At 37.6% G+C, this 13621-nt stretch overlaps 1 protein-coding gene across 13 annotated transcripts in view; it reads left to right on the top strand.

The window, feature by feature from the left end:
- ZMIZ1 (zinc finger MIZ-type containing 1) overlaps positions 1-13621 on the top strand; it is a 1075801-nt gene that overhangs the window by 805014 nt on the left and 257166 nt on the right. The window contains exon 1 of one of the 13 annotated variants that reach the window (XM_029609508.1): positions 634-653. The exons of the other annotated variants lie outside the window; for them this stretch is intronic. The gene's annotated coding sequence lies outside the window, so the exon portion shown is untranslated. Of the gene's footprint in view, positions 1-633; positions 654-13621 lie in introns of those variants that run through there. 13 annotated transcript variants of the gene reach the window in all.

The following is a 13621-nucleotide window of genomic DNA, read 5'->3' as shown; positions in this document are numbered from 1 at the left end:
AGACAGAAAAGAAAACCATCAATAGCAGTAGCACGCAGCTAAGGTGAGATTTTCAGAGTGATATATATATATATATTTTTATAAGCCTAGCAAAATATTTAAGCAGCATCCTTACTTAGACTTAAAGATATAGACACCCGAGCAGCGCCTTGTTGATGCTACCCTATAGCCTTGGTTTGCGTCTGTCCGTGTACGTGTGAAGTTTGAAAGCTTAACCTGATTCTCTTTTATTGTCTCTGGAGGATTGTAGCTGGAGCGCAAATAGCCTGTTGGCAAGAACGGCATGAGCCCATTAGCAAGACTCCATCTGTGATTGGTTTTGCCTGGAAACCGGGAGACAAGCAATGAATAATTGATGTGTGTTGTGCAGTGGCTGGACAGGCAGAGAGAGAGAAAAAGGGAGGGGGGAAACCGAGCAGGGTGCCCTCAGAGGGAAGGAGAGAGAGAGAGAGAGCGAGCGAGCTTGAAAATAGCTCCTGGCTGCCTTGTGCTGAGATTAAGGCTGTCCTGGCTGTCTTTGTTCTGCACTAGATGTTTTCTGCCTAGAAGTGTTTTCAGACATATGTGGCCTTTTCTACAGCAAGAAGAGAGGGAGGAAAGACAGAGAGGAGGGGGAGCAGAAAGGACTAGTATGAATGAAAGATAACTTGTGGGTAAGTTAGTTTCTTTTGGCGGGGAATTATACGAGCGTGAAGACACTGGGCATGTGTGTTCTCTTCCATCTGTGTGAGACCATGATATGTGTGTGTGTGTAAGAAAGACAAGATAGTGCATTGTGGGTAAAGCAGTATACCGCATGCTGTCAGATGGAGAAGGCAGAGTAAGAAGATGAAAGGCAGATTTCAGTAGGGAATAGGGACATATTTGCATACAGTGGCTGTTGACTATGCTCCCTTTGGGAGGAAGATGTAGACCAGGTCTTGGTAATTTACTGATTCTTGAAATTACATTTTTTAGTGAGATGTCAGAAGACATTTCATATGCTATAAAAATTATTTAATTGTGCCAATATACAGCACCATGTCCTTCAGTAGAAACTGTCCTTGCTGTGAAATTGTGCCATTCCAAGTAAATGTGGATGCTTCTGATGCCAGTTTATTTAATTTAGTTTCTTTATAGAACATTGCCAGTCATGACTTGCAAACATAGAACTGTAAGGAGGGTTAGTTATGGCAAATGTAGTTCTTTGTTAATGAATGAGATCTTGGGCGATGAAGTTGTGAGAGATTTTAGGGGGCATGCCCTTGGCAGCTCATATTGCATGTTGTCATAAACCGCATACTGGTTTCAAAGTAACATGGACAGCACGTCATGCATGTATTCAAATATCTATCGGTCTAGACACACAAGTCCTGTTGGCTTACCCTATTTTATGGCTAGTAAAGAAAAACTGAGATTGTACATTCTAATGGTATATTCCTATAACAAAAAAAAACAAGACTATTACAAAAGGAATACATGTCATAATCCATGTTTACATTCTATCCATCTGCTTCACCTGATGGAACAACTGCAAAAGTTTTATTGCACATCACAAATAAGTTAAATATTAGATTGCCTTTATAAAAGGACATTTTTACCCTTTTGTTAAGGAATTTATCAGATGACTTAGGACTGTCCCAACAGGTGTTGGGCATGCACTTAGTTGTATGTGGAGGCTCAGGCTTAACTAATACCCCTCTGCCTCCTCCAACACAAGAAATTAACAAAGTGTAGGAAAAAAGCGATGACAATTAAATGTGTAGGGTTACCATTTGGAAGACTTTGCTGTGCTATGGTTATCAAATACCTGCTTACAGTTCTTTTGGAGAGTCTGCCTTCACAGCCCAACTATCTTGTCTTTATATTTGCTCTTGCCTATCTACAGATATGTGTGGTCATTTAACAATAATTAAATGAACTTGAAAAAATTGTCCAGTTGCTGAGAGCTCACTTGGTCAGGCACAGTTTGAAACTGTGAAACAACCAAAGCATAAAAAAAAGTTGTATCACTTTAAATGGGCAGAATGCAAAAAAGTTAAAAATAGACTAGAAGGTTGCATCTGTCACTTAAATTCAAATGTCTGATTTGTGGCTGTGAATTTTACAGTAGCTACTGTTATACAAACTGTGATCTTATGGCAGATCAGTGTCACCGATCTGGCTGTTTACATTATCAGAAACACTGTATGTTCAAACAGAAGTGCTAGAGGCTGGGTTTGTACTTTTTTCCTAGTATCATGTCAGTCTTTAAATGAATGTCATGTGCGCCTGTATTCAGGTCCCACCTCCTGCCATTTTGATTTTGTCACTTGATCTAGTATTTGTTTCCTGTCCAATAAAGAAAGTGCATGAAGGAACTGGGGAAGAGAAAACGTGCCAATGTTTAATCTAGCCTAGTAATTCCACTAAGTAACTTCTTCCAAGGTGTAGTTGTATTGTAGAGAGGCATATTTTTAATCATTGGTGTAATTAAAAAGAGAATCAAGAATAAGACCAGAAAACTGAAAAATGGCCCTTAGGTAATAAGCAATATAATAATCTCTTTAAAGGGAATAAAATATGAGGATGTTCAGTTCAAGGAGTTTGAATGTGTACTATGTTCCATTATGCAGTCTGAAGTTAGAGCAGAAAATGTTTGTCATTTGGCTTTATTTGTAGTTCTAGCTTCTTTACACAAAGGCCAAGCACTAACATTTTTATCTGAATTTTGGTCACTATCAAGTAGTGTGGTTGCCGTGTTAGTTCACTTGCAGACAGATCTGTACATCCAGGCTGTTCAGCATCAGCTTCCATACATTTAGTTAAAATAGATATTTGTCTCTGGTAGAATGAAGCAAAAGGGCAATAGATGCAAAAGTTATTGTAAAAAATCAATATCTTCACATGGTTTCCAAAAAGCAAGCAAACAAAAAGAAACAGAGATCAAATGGGGTTGAACTTGGATACAGAAATTCCTTGAACTGTTTTATTTTCCTCCCACTTAGACCTTGGGCCTTTTTCAGTCTGAGAGAGCTTCATTTTATGTTAATGTATTTGAGTCACTCTTCTGTAAAAATGTGCTTTTGCCAAACAGTTAATCCTGCATTTGTAGAGTCTCCTTGTATCTATATATTTTGAAGGTTCACAATTCATGTAGGAGCAAATAGCAAAATGCTAAGGAACAGTAATGGTGAGTCTTCCATCTTCTATTTGGTAAAATGTGGGAAGTAGAAGTACCTCATTGAAGTCCTGAAGAATCACAGGTTAAGTGTCACTAGCTTGGAGGTCTCTAGTGAAGGGTTTTCTTGCGTATCGAAGGTTAACATAATAAGATCGCTGCTGTTAAGAGCAACATCGATGGTTGAATACTAGTTGTTTAGTCATATGAATGGGTTGCATCAACAGCTCTACTATTGTTGCTTCTTATAAAGCGGTTATGAAAATATTGGCTCAGTCAGTGCATGTAAAAAAAAGAGAGGGGGGAGGGGAGAAGGGTTAGCCTGCCCCAACAAACATTAATTAAAAGAGAACCAGCGAAGTAATTGGGTAGAGAAGCTACCTTTTTGTAAGTTTGAAGATACAAATCTTCAGAACTATTAGGGTCATTTCATCAGGTAACGTTGCAGTCACTGCATCTCATAACCAGAAGCAAGAGATCCTGACGACATTATAGGGAAACTCTGTCAAACTCAAACCAAAGTGGTGGTGCTTTTGGTAAAATAAACTGAAATATTGAATTAATCAAAACTTCTATTTGAGGGGGTATGAAGAATAAAGATGAGAGGTTGAGTGATCAATGTTGAAAAAGGGTATTTTTGTCAGGTTGATGTAATAAAGCCTAGCTCTTGTATGAAAAGCTTTAACACTGTCCAAATATGAACAGATACTAATGCAATGAACCTAATTTATAAAACACCCTTTCACTGGGCCGACAGGGTATGCATATAAGCCACCTTGGGACTAGCTGAACATATTGACTTGCTTACTTCCTAGCAACTTCCAAAGAGAAAAATGGAACAGCAGCCACTTAATTATTGTTAGAAAGAACCAAGCACAAAATGACTGTACTTTTTGTGTGAACCAGTGAAGTTCAGGGTCTAAGGAAAAGGGGGAACTTGTATGAGTTAATTCTGAGAATAGAACTCCATTTCTGGTTTTTGGAATGAATCCTCTGTAAATGTTGTAAGTAGCACAGCCGTAATGAAATGAAAATGTCTGTACATGATAGGAGGGTCCAAATACACTGTACAATAATGTAGTAATTACATTTTGTTAGTGGAAAGCCTCAGTCATGCTGCAGGATGGATTGCAAGCAGTCAATACCAATGTAGCCAGCCAGCTTGGCCCGTTGTCCGAGATTTGTATAGTGGTCTCAGTCTTCAGGGACTATAAAGATGCTTTTAAAGTGGTCAGTGCTTGGCATGAATGGTAGCTTAAATAGGAAGGCTCGGTTAGTGGTATTGTCAACGAGAGACTAGAGAAGTAAGGACAGGTTTGGAAAGAAATATATGGAAAAGAGCTGTTTGCTGATGATACTGCTCACTCACAATTCCATTTTATTTTATTTTTTTTGTGATATTTGCTAAGATTAATGCACATTTCCCCAGAAATTAGTCTTCGTACCCAAGGTGTCCCATTTCCCCTTTTCCCATCAAAACACACTAATGGATTTGCAGAGAGTTGTTTTTAAATCTGAATCTGCCTCTGCAGGAATGTAAAAAGTAGTTCAGTGAAGCAATGCACCTACATACAGGACTTCCTCGTCTCCATCTGGAACCAACCTCCAGCTTTTGAGTTTGTGCCCAAGTAAGGCAGAGCTAGGTTCCTCAAATGGGTTTAGCAGACTCTTCATCCTTGCCTATAGATTTTTGTCTTCTAAATTTTCCTCCTAGTTCAAGTATCAAAAGTATGCTGTAAGAAATAAAAGGTGAAGAGGCACTAAGACTGCAAAATAACCAATTCAGGGTTTTAGGACCCTTCCTATGATATTTTTGGTCTTGCTGACACTGCATAGACACATGAGATTTCCGTGCGCTTTATATTCATAGGGGTCTAGAAACATACTTCCAGAATGGGATGTTGCATTCGGTAACGTGCCCTTTGTAGAGCAGCTACTAAAGAAGCAGAATGGAGTGAACTAAGCAATTTTGTTGCCGTCCTTGGAGGCACACAGACGAACAACGGGTAACTTTCTAACTGCCTACATTGGGGTGAAGTCCTTAGGTTTCCTTTGCCCATGGACTCCACACTAACTTTCAGAGTGAAATTACATGGATTCTGTCACTTTGAAAATTACCTAGGAAAACCACTCTCACACATTCACACCTGCTACTTTATGTGGGCAGATTCATCCAGGGGGAAAACTTTGAAAATCCAAATGAATGTGCGTGAGTGCAAACCACTTGGAAGGATATATTTAAAAAAAAAAAAGTTATGGCCATAATAAGTCATGTACCCATTTTTATTTCTAAATAAAGTGCTGCCAACCAGGTGGTTACCTTGCAGATCTCGCTTTGGCTTCCAGTCCAGGTGTGTCCTCCCCAGACTGGTTGGATATGTTGCAGAGGCAGTTTTCTGAGACCCCCAGGAGGAAAGATGTCTTGTTCCTCACTCAGCAGTGACCTATAGTGGCCAGACTCGGGCACCTCGGTTGCATGCTCCGAAGGGAGCATAATTACATGGTCTCTGGCATCGAGCATCGTTGCTGGATTAGCCCGTCTGAGTGAAGGAAAAGGATATAAAAATAAGGATAAAATACCTTGGATAGTTGTGAATAAAGATTCGTGGAACTTGATCAAAGACCAGGTGCGCTGGAAGTGTAAAGGAGTGGGAAGTAATTACTGAATCCCTATCCCATGTTCCTGTTCCACACACCAAATGAACTCTAAAATACATTCAATATATCCGGACAAAATAGGGAAACTTAGAAGTACGATCTAAAGAGTTCACTTGGGTCAGATGGATTGTAAAGCATATATAGTTTATTGTGTATTGATGTAACCAGTAGCCATAGCCATGTTAGGACACCCACTGCTCCCATCATAATACATAAGTTATGCGCAAAAGACTGTAATTGAAAAATGGAAGGTTAGTCATCAATACTTAGCTCTTTTGACATTTGTTGAACATCATTTTAAATGTTTTAATGCCGATCTGGCTGTCATCATTTTTCTTCTCTTCTTAAATGTCTGGTGTGCGATTAGAGCTTTTATATACTTATTTATTAAAATGTTTTATAGACCACCCACACCAAACATTGTTGTACTAGGCGGTTTACGTTTAAAGCATGTAGCATTCTTAATATTGTTGAGTTTTATTGTGTATTATCCTAATGTATTAGTTACATTATTATTGTTTACAAACTTGTTTCGCCTTAACTTAATTTTGATTGTAAAGCTTGTTGCTAATTTAATGTTCTCTGTAAACCGAGGTGATGTTTGCTAACGAACCACGGTATATAAAAATCCTTAAATAAATAAATAATACAAAACTATTTAAAATACAAACATAATCAAATTTACAGTCAATAACATAAATATATCTCCATTACCCAGCAAAGTAGGTTACTTAAATCAGCTGAAATAGATTAACATCTCTAAAGACCTCACTAAACAGACTTTTACCTGCTTCCAAAATACTTTGATATCATTGATTAAGTGCAGTTCTTTCGATAAAAGTATTTTGCAATGTCGGCCCTATTATAGAAGCGGCACATGTTTGCTTTTGTGAGGGTATCTCCAATAATAAATCATTTGCCGAATGCAAGTTGCGGGAAGGTTGATATAGGAATAACAGAGCAGTCAGATAAGCAGGTCCAGATAATTTGGGTCTTGTAACTTGGGATCGGGACTTTAAACCTTATACACTGCTCTATTAGGAGCCAATGCAAATGAATTAAAATATGCTCCTCACATTGACTGGGTATAATTAAGTGAGTGGCAGCATTTTGGAGTAATTGTATTGCCCTCAAAGAATATTTTGGTATGCCGATTAGCAATGAATTCCTATAATCAATAGCAGATGATAAAAGATTGAACCAAGGTTCTAAAATCATTCTTCAGTAAAAAAAAAATACCTTAAAGGTTTTAGTAAACATAATTTATAAAATCCTGCTTGTAATACCTGCTTGCAATATACATTAGAATACATTTTAATGATTGAAAAATAAATAGTTTACTTTAGAAACTTTTATTAAGACAAATCTTAAAATTTGAGGAGTGCACATAGCCTTGTTGCATTATCAACTGCAGTTCCAAAAAATGTGTAGTACAGTATTGAGCTTGTCAGTTATATCTGCCCTAAGACAGCTTTTTAGCCTGGTTTTCTACAGGGAATCTGGCTTATAAGATCATATCTGTGTGGGCCCCTCGCCCCATAACCTTTTAGAAGCTTTCATAGCCTATACCCCTCACCTCCCAGCTTTCCATGCGTCAAACATTTATAATCCCTTTTGTCTTTCTATAGGTTCAGGCTAGTTCAGCTAAAAAATTAGGGAGGTCCAAACGCATTGGGATGTCATGTAGCATTTCAGAAGCTCCTCTGCCATTGGTTAGCACATGAAATATTCACCCATCTCCTTGTCATAATCTGCAGCCTGCTCTTTATAAAGAAGATAAGATATGTCATACTGGGTCAGCCCAGCATCCTTGGCCAATCCAAGTAACAAGTATGTGGCATGTACCCAAACATTAAATAGATCTCAAGCTACTATTGCTTTAATTAATAGCCGTTTATGGATTTTTCATCTAGTAACTTATCCAAACCTTTTTTAAACCCAGTTACACTAACTGCCAAAACCACATCCTCTGTCATTGAATTCCAGAGCTTAAGTATGCACTGAGTGAAAAAGAATTTTCTTCGATTTGTTTTAAATTAGCTTCTTGCTAACTTCATGGAGTGCCCCTTAGTCCTATTATCTGAGAGAGTAAATAACCAATGTACATTAACCTGTTCAAGTCATTTCATGATGTTGAAGACCTCTATCATATCCCCTCACAGTCATCTCTTCTCCAAAATGAACAGTACTAACTTCTTAAGCTTTTCCATGCCCCTTATCATTTTGGTCACCCTTCTCTGCAACCATATCTTTTCTGAGGGTGACCAGAATTGCACACAGTATTCAAGGTGCAGTCTCACCATGAAGCAATACAGAGGCATTAAGATATCCACTGTTTTATTTGCCATTCCCTTCCTAATAATTCCCAACATTCTGTTTGCTTTTTTGACTGCCACAGCACACTGAGCCCTCAGTTTTAATATATTATCCACTATGACACCTAGATCTCTTTCCTGGGTGGTAACTCCTAAGATAGAACCAAACATTGTGTAACTATAGCAAGGGTTATTTTTCCCTATATGCATCACCTTGAACTTGTCTACATTAAATTTCATCTGCCATTTGGAAGCCCAATCTTCCAGTCTCACAAGATCCTCCTGCAATGTATCATCATCCGCTTCAGATTTAACTACTCTGCATAACTTTGTGTTATCTGCAAATTTGATCACCTCACTTGTTGTACCCCTTTCCAGATCATTTATAAATATATTAAAAAGCACTGGTCCAAGTACAGATCCTTGAGGCATTCCACTGTTTACCTTTTTCCACTGTGAAAACTGACCATTTAGTCTTACTGTCATTTAACCAGTTTGCAATCAACAAAAGGACATCGCCTCCTACCCCATGACTTTTTAGTTTTCTTAGAAGCCTCTCATGAGGGACTTTGTCAAATGCCTTTGAAAATCAAAATACACTACATGTACCGGTTCACCTTTGTCCACATGTTTGTTTACCCTTCAAAAAAATGTAGGAGATTTGTGAGGCAAGACTTCCCTTGGGTAAATCCATGCTGGATAACTCCGATTAAACCATGTTTTTCTAAATGTTTTGTGATGTTATTCTTTATAACAGTTTCCATGATTTTTCCTGGTACTGAAGTCAGGCTCACTGACCTATAGTTTCCCGGATTACTCCTGGAGTTCTTTTAAATATCGGGGTTACATTGGCCACATTCCAGTCTTCAGGTACAGTGGATAATTTTAATAATAGTTTGCAAATTAATTGAAATAGGCCTGAAGTTTCATTTTTTAGCTCTTTCAGAACCTTGGGGTGTACACCATCTGGTCCAGGAGATTTACTACTCTTCAGTTTGTCAATCTGGCCTACTATATCTTCCAGGTTCACCGAGATTTGGTTCAGTTCATCTGAATCTTCACCCTTGAAAACTGTCTCTGGAATGGGTATCTGCCCAACATCCTCTTCAGTAAACAATTAATTTAGTCTCTCCGCAATGGCTTTATCTTCCCTATGTGCCCTTTTAACCCCTCAATCATCTAACAGACTAGCCGATTCCTTTGCAGGCTTTCTGTTTCTGATATATTTTTAAAAGTTTATGAATTTTTGCCTCTATGGCCAACATCTTTTCAAATTTTGTCTTAGCCTGTCTTATGAATGTCTTACATTTTACTTGCCAGTGCTTATGATTTATCCTATTTTCTTGTGATGGATCTTCCTTCCAATTTTTGAATGAAGATCTTTTGGCTAAAATAGCCTCTTTCACCTGACTTTTTAGCCATGTCGGCAATCGATTAACTTTCCTTCCACCTTTCTTAATGCATGGAATACATCTGTACTGCGCTTCTAAGATGATATTTTTAACAATGTCCATGCCTGTTTCATACTCGACCATTGTTGCTGCACCTTTCAGGTTTTTTTTTTATTTATTCATTTATTAGATTACATATCAAGAACTATCTTGAACTTTATCTCTCTAGCATGTCCTCATGTTTCACTTACCCAGTCAATACTGGGGTAACTTAAATCTCCCATTATTACTGCACTACCAATTTGGTTAGCGTCCATAATTTCTCTTAGCATTTCACTTTCTTTCTCACCATTTTGGCCAGGTAGTTGGTACTATACTTCTATTGCCATACACAAGGGATATCCTGTTGGATGTTATGCCATTCCAGACATAAAGCGCCCCCCACCACCAAGTTGCTCTTCTGTATCATTGCGATATAATTTGTACCCTGGTATAGCACTATCCCATTGGTTATCCTCTTTCCACCATATCCATGAGATGCCAATTAAGTCTGTCATCATTCACTGCTGTACACTTTAATTGTCCTGGCATTAGCATACAAATATTTCAAAGTGTGTTTTGTTTGTATTAACATTCAGTTACAACCTTGGGAAGCTTGCTGGACAGACTAGATGGACCATTTTGGTCTCTTTCTGCCGTCATTACTATGTATATGTAAGCACATAGGTGTAACTGGAATCTTTTAGTTCAGGTGAATCTTTAATCATAGATACTTTGACTACTTTTGTTATTGTTGGAAACTCTCTGTTGGGATGCTCTAACTCTAATGTTCCATTAGTATCCTTCTAATATACCTCCCCTCTGAACCATGTGCTGCTGAGCGACTGTCTGCTTTCCCCTTTGATTTAGTTTAAAAGCTGCTCTATCTCCTTTTTAAAGGTTAGCATCCATCCCTTCTTGTTATCTGCGCGGTCAATCTTAGTCCATCATGTATCATGATGTATTGCATTATCCTATCCATTTATCTCATATGCTCATAAAGTCATCTAGTTTTCTTTTAATATTGTCCAATGACACTAATGAGCCACCTCGCTAGGCACTGTCTGTAGATTCCATGACCTGATTACCCTAAGAGTAAATAGATTATGTTGGCTGAAAGCTGTCCTTTGGCATACCCCAAAAATCAGAATATTTGCTTGTTACTGGGAGTACAATGGATCAATGTGCAAGTCTCTCTTCTCTTCAGACTTTACCTATTTGTCGTCTTCTTCTTCTTCTTCAAATGGCCCTTTTCTACCAGTTCTTCAGCTACCTTCAGTAAAGAAGGAACACACCAACCGCATGACAACCGGCAGTGCTAATTAAAAAAAAAAAAGTAAAGGCAGAATATGAATCTGACAGAATACTGCATTGTTTAATTTGACTTGAGTGTTTACCTGATGATGGTCATTGATTTATCATAAGGCATGTGGTCACCTACAAAGTGTTGCTTAAAGCACTGGGTGAGCACATTGTCCAGAATTAAGGGGGAAAACAGCAGCATAGAATTACAACAACCCTAGCAATATGTACCGTAGTCACTTTGCTGTAAATGTTCTGAAGTATTTCAGCAAATATTTCAGCAAGCTCTTGAAAAAGAAAGATCGATAGGTTGGGTTTTTTTTCTTGCCTTGATTTTACTTGAAAATATCTTTCAGAAAAAAAGACGAAAAAAGAAATTGCATAATATCTGAATCACAACATGCAGAGTTCTGCGTAGTTAGAAATTGTGCTACTGAGGAAGGCTGCAAGTGGTGTAATTTGAAAATTAGAAGGGAGGTTCTAAATGATACAAGTGACATGTAATTACATATACAGCTAGGAGCACCACCATTATTCAGGGCAGTTAAAAGAACCACATCCCTTTTTTATACAAAGAGATGTTTTGGCAAGTTTTGCGGATCCCGTTGGTGTGTGAAGGAAAATATGCATGAACCCTTTCAATGTGTTATTAACTTAAAAGCAATCTTTAGATGGAAAAACTTAATTTGTTTAGTGCTAACATATAATGTTGAAAAGTTCTAGTTTTTATTCAAAGATTGTTTTTGGGGGGTTTTTTTTCTTAGCTCTGAATTACATGATGACTAGTTCCCTTGGCTTCAGAGATTCTGAGCAATCTAGAAACAAAAATATAAAATGAATGAGTTGTACAATATTCCTGTGACTTTATAATAAACAAGGAGATATAGACACATTTCATGTTGCTTCATTTTCTTTGGTAGAGAAATTAAATGTGGTTATGACTATTAACCAATGGCAAGGTAGCTTTGAAAATGCTTGATGTCAACCAATGGAAGAGCAACTTTAAAAAATAAAAATAGAAAATTCTAGATAAGTGTGCTGTTCCCCCCCCCCCTCCCCCGAGACTACAACTGGAATGGTTTCCCTATCGAAAATTGAGGTAAAAAAATCAACCAGCAGATCTAAAAGTAGAGGATGTGTCAGGGGCACTTATTGGATTTATTTGGTGATTCTTGATTTCTTGCTTTTATTGTTCAGGGAATCCCAGGGCAAGTTACAAATTACAAATTTACTTCAAACAAGTAAAGACAGCTAAATAATACTCTCGAAAAATAACAATATAATACATATGGAAAGTGTGTACTCAGGGTCACTGGAGGCTCTATTGTCTATGGCAGGAATTTGAATGAAACTAGATACAAGGTTCAAATGCCATTGGGAGACATTTATAACGAGGTAGGGGAGGGACAGGCAGATGTAGTGCTTTTATGTGGCCAGTTTCCCTGTAGGAAACTAAGCTAAAACTAATTTATAGACCGACAAGCTACTGATTCACATACTATTACTGCACTGATGATAAATGGTTCTAACATTTTGGTATATCCTTTAACATGCAACCCAATGACTGCAACTGAAAAAAAAATGTACGATTGGCTTCCAAGATTCTATATTTCTGTAGCAGAGCAAATCCATGAAAAGTAAATGCAGTTCTGAAAATGTCTAGTTATTTATTTGTAGCATTGGTTACATGCTGTTATTAGAAATAATGCACAAAGCAAATGACAACCCAGTAAGTTCATAATATAAAATAACAGAAAAACATGAGTAATCCTAACTGTAACATAATAGTTTTAAAATGCAGCTAGTGGTCAGTTAACCAACAGACTATGGCATATCTAAAATGAAATTATCATGGACTAAGTAATCCAAACATATTAGTACTTAAATGTTAAAATAAAAATCGACCTAAAGTCAGAACAGGTGCTATGACATAGCAGTAAGTGTAGAAGAATATTATGAGTCAAAAGCAAACTCAAAGAACCATGTTTTTAGATGCTTTTGAAAAGGCAGCTAATTTTTTTTCTTTCCTCAGTCCACATGGGAGCTTATTGCAGAGACAGCCCTGCTCAGCAAAATGAGCAAATTCAGACACACGTGCCTGATCTAGAAAATCCCTCTGGAACCGCAAGGTACAAACTGGAATCATAGGGCTATACTCTGCCCTGCAGATGACAAAGTCCAAGGCTGTTGATGACCTTGAAGACCAAACAAAGAAGCTTGTAATGAGCATGCCACTGAATTGGAAGCCAATGTATTTCTCGTGGATAAGGAGAAACTTGCATCCAATGAGGGAAATGAGCAGCTGTTTTCTGGACCAGCTGCCAACTGCCTTTGGACTTTTTTTGAAGTCCAACACTTGAAGCGTTGCTGTAGTCCAGGCATGAGGTTACTGCCACATGTATTAAAGGTGGCCAAATCCTTGGTTCCAAAACCAGGCTTGGGTTTCTTCATTTAAATACAGATCATCTAAAACGCTGCTGAAACAGATCCCATTATTTTAGCATGCTGACTATATTTTCTAATAGTATTCTTTTAGATTCAGATTCCCTTAGGGAAATCGAACTATTTGAATTTTCTCACACTTAACAGTACATTCTTCATTTTTGTTTTTCTCCAGTGAGATTTAAATGCATTCCATTTTATGTTAAAAATATATTTACGTTAATGTGTTTGAAATTTAAATAGAATGTTTGAAACATAATTGACAGTTAAATGAAAGTAAAATATAAATATCTGGGATATGTGTGTGTAAAAAACCCCTAGTGTGTAATAATCCT

Source organism: Rhinatrema bivittatum, chromosome 7, assembly GCF_901001135.1.
Source record: "Rhinatrema bivittatum chromosome 7, aRhiBiv1.1, whole genome shotgun sequence".
NCBI lineage: Eukaryota > Metazoa > Chordata > Amphibia > Gymnophiona > Rhinatrematidae > Rhinatrema > Rhinatrema bivittatum.
The sequence above is the reverse complement of the archived record's forward strand: the minus strand, read 5'-3'. Positions and strand labels throughout refer to the sequence as shown.